Source organism: Arachis ipaensis, chromosome B04 (genome assembly GCF_000816755.2).
Source record: "Arachis ipaensis cultivar K30076 chromosome B04, Araip1.1, whole genome shotgun sequence".
In the NCBI taxonomy this organism is placed as follows: Eukaryota; Viridiplantae; Streptophyta; class Magnoliopsida; order Fabales; family Fabaceae; genus Arachis; species Arachis ipaensis.
Window position 1 is genome coordinate 20722874 of NC_029788.2, and position 3698 is coordinate 20726571.

Genomic DNA, 3698 nt, shown 5'->3' on the forward strand with positions numbered 1-3698 from the left:
TTGTTTTATATTAACAATATTTTATAGAATATTTAATTTGTATATAATTTTATATAATTATTCAACTAAAATGTAATATAAATTAAAATATAGTTTATTATTTTAAAAATTTGAATTCATTTATTTTTAGAAAAGGCATAGGTCTTTCATATTAGAATGGTATAAAACTATATCTTTGTTTGTTGCTTTTATTTTTATATTTGTTTTAGTTGTCATACTTTGTCTTCTCATATGGTGTTCTTTGGGTTAAAAATAATTAAAGAAATAACTTTAAAAAAATGAATAATAATGAGAAACACCAAAAATATAAATCTATTTTAAAAAATATCTTTATTATAATTATATTACAATTAGTATTTAATGAATAATAATGCATGAATAATTAAATGCTAAAATAATTGTCAAACATTCTCTACCTAGCTTCAATTAATTAACAAATTTAATTTTAGTTGCTATATTTTATTTTCTACATAATTATGTTAATTGTCAATAATTTTTTTATAATTATACATCAAATCAGTATTTAATACATAATTATGTTAATTGTCAATAATTTTAATTTTCAATCATTGTAATATAATTTTAAATTAATCGTAATTTCTTGTAAGTTGATATTGATATCTACCTTAAAAAATTAAAACAAAAATCTATGATTCTAGTCATGATAAAAATGTATATGATATAATAATGACTTATTCAATCACGGCAAATATATGCTGTATAACGTAAATAATAAAAAATTAACTTAATAATAACTAATTTATATAATTATTTTTGTTCTAATAAAGATTATATATAGTGTTTTTTTGTGATTCGTGAGCCTAAATCTGAAAGTTAACTCATTTTTTTTAATTTATTATTCTTCATTGACTACTTCATAGAATAAGAATGTATTATTCGTTTTTCATCGAAGTTGATCCTTTTAAGGTACAATTTATAATTTTTTATAGTATTTTTTATATACTCATTCTATTATATTATTCTTTTGATAATTGAATGATTGTTCTTACTCAAACTTATTCTTTTCATCTAATATTTCAATGCGATTGTCTTTTGCTACAATCGTTTATAATGCACCACATCCATCAAATATCATCTCAAGTTGTATTCACTAATTCGGGTTCTAATTACATGGATGTAAGCGTCTAACGAAGGGGCAGTAAACTCTATTTTAACAAAGGATGGTTGGATCTATTCACATATTATAACCAATATAATGGAATGTGGGTAAAGTTAGTTTTCTTGGGAGGAGCTCGATTTTTTATTGAGGAATTATTTCTACGGAGCTTTGTAGGTCAAGTTCAAGTTCCATCCTCTCCATGCTTTTTATGTCTACCCGAAAATTTTCGAAGTGGAGCACATAATGAGATTAAATTTTCTCAATTTAAGTTTAGTTTTGGTAAATTCGAGTCAAACTCGGAGATACAATTTCAATGATTGGTAATATGTTTAATTTTTTTATTTTAAACTTTTCGTAATTAAAATAATTTTATAACATATTGTGATTTTTTTTTTCAGAAATTATAGGCCTTTTTTTTGTATCAATGCAATGCCATTGAAGGGAATAAAGATTAGTTTAGTTTTTCGGTGTGGTAATTCTATACCTTGTCATATTATATGGATACTGGATGATGAAGCTTATTTAACAAGGGGATAGTCTGAATTTGCACGAATTCTAAATATTCGATTAATTAATTTAGTTCTAATATTAGTATTTGATTAAATTAGTTTTAGATTAATTTAAATTTAAATTGTTGCCTCAATTTATATATTACGACTATTCTTCTTTAATATGTTATTTTTAAATTTTTAAATATGAGATTTCTTTCTTTTTTGGTTTTTAAGTTATTTTTATTTCTATTTTTATTTGTTCTTAGTATAACTAAAAAAAATAGTTAAGTTAAAAAAATTATGAAAACACACAATTATATATTGATGGTAATCAGTGGCTAAGAGAAGGGGGTTGAATCTTAGCCCCTTTTTGCTGAGTAATACTTACTGCCTTTTAGAATGCTTCGGGAGATTTTTCTGTATTTTGTCTCATAACCAAACATGAGACATTTTCTTTTTGTCTTGTACCCAGTCAGAAGATTTTTTTTTCAATTTTGTCTCCTTAGCAACAGAAACTGAAATGGAGTAGAAGAGAAAGAGAGAATCACACCAAGAAGTATCCTGGTTCAGCTGCTAAGTGCAATGCAGCCTATGTCCAGTCTCCATCACAACAATGATGGAATTTCACTATAATCAACCAGATTACAGACTGGTCCCTAGAAACCCTTCCTATCCGGGACAAGTCCAGAATCTATCCCAAATCTTGAACTTGACTTGGTCACCTACCTAACTTTCAACTGCTAAGTGCTAACCCAAGATAAACCACCCCTTTGAACTTGACTTGGTCCAGTGAGGGTTCGATGCTCAATCCCTTGTTCCCTGCTTTTATGAGCTATTTTCTTCTTGCAAGTCTATTTATACTTCATTTTTCATGATTTAAATTAGTGAAATCCAGTTCATATTTCCTCTTGAAAGATTTATTTACTTTTAACTAAGTAGGTGGAAACATTCTGCATGTAGTTACATTCATAGGTTGCATTTCATACATTCTTCATCTTTATAGTTTCTCTTGAGCTTAGCATGAGGACATGCTAATGTTTAAGTGTGGGGAGGGTGATAAACCACTATTTTATGGTTTATCTTGTGCTCAATTGAGTGGATTTCATCAACTCTTTACCCACTTATTCATACTATTTGCATGGTTTTACATTTACCTTCCTAATTATGTGCTTTGATTGAAAACATGCTTCTTTGATCTTATATTTGCTTATTATTAATCCTCTCTTATTACCATTAGATGCCTTGATATGTGTGTTAAGTGTTTTCAGATATTATAAGGCAGGAATGGCTTGGAGGATGGGAAGAAAGCATGCAAAAGTGGAAGGAATGCAAGAAGTTGGAGAAATTGTTAAGCTGTCCAGCCTGACCTCTCTGCACTCAAACGGCTATAACTTTAGCTACAGAGGTCCAAACGACGCAGTTTCAATTGCGTTGAAAAGCTAACGTCCGGGGCTTCGATTTGATATATAATATGCTGTAGTTCCTTTGACGCTAGACGACACGACCGCGTGATTTATGCGGCCGCGTCGCAGTGACGGAAATCCAGCGTGGCAAAATTCGAAACCAGCGAATTCTGTACTGTTTTTGACCCAGTTTGCGGCCCAGAAAACACAGATTAGAGGCTATAAAGTGGGGGAATGTATCCATTCATAAGGCTCTCACAATTCACAATTTTAGGAGTAGATGTAGTTTTTAGAGAGAGAGGTTTTCTCCTCTCTCTTAGGATTAGGATTTAGGATTTCTCTTAGTTTTAGGAGTGCCTCTAAATCCCAGGTTCAATGTTCTTCAGTTATTATTTCTCTTCTACTTTTAGATACTCTAATACTTTTATTTGTTAATTACTTATGTTGCCCATTTGATTCATAAATCTTTCATGTTAGATTGGATTGCTTTTATTAATATAATTTGAGGAATTTTCAGATTTAATTTTGCTTTGCTTTATTTATATTGATACTATTTAATTTAGATATTTTCTTCCTTTTGGCTTTGGTTAAGTAATTGGTAATGCTTGAGCTGTCAATAAAGCAGTGATTGAAATTGGGAGTTGCTCCAATAACTCTAGTCTTTCCATCGGAATTGACTAGGAC

The 3698-nt window shown here is 29.0% G+C and overlaps 1 long non-coding RNA gene across 1 annotated transcript in view; it reads right to left on the reverse strand.

The window, feature by feature from the left end:
- LOC110270564 overlaps positions 2098-3698 on the reverse strand; it is a 13848-nt gene continuing 12247 nt past the window's right edge. The window contains exon 3 of the long non-coding RNA XR_002360202.1: positions 2098-2109. This is a non-coding gene — a long non-coding RNA (uncharacterized LOC110270564). The remainder of the gene's footprint in view (positions 2110-3698) is intronic.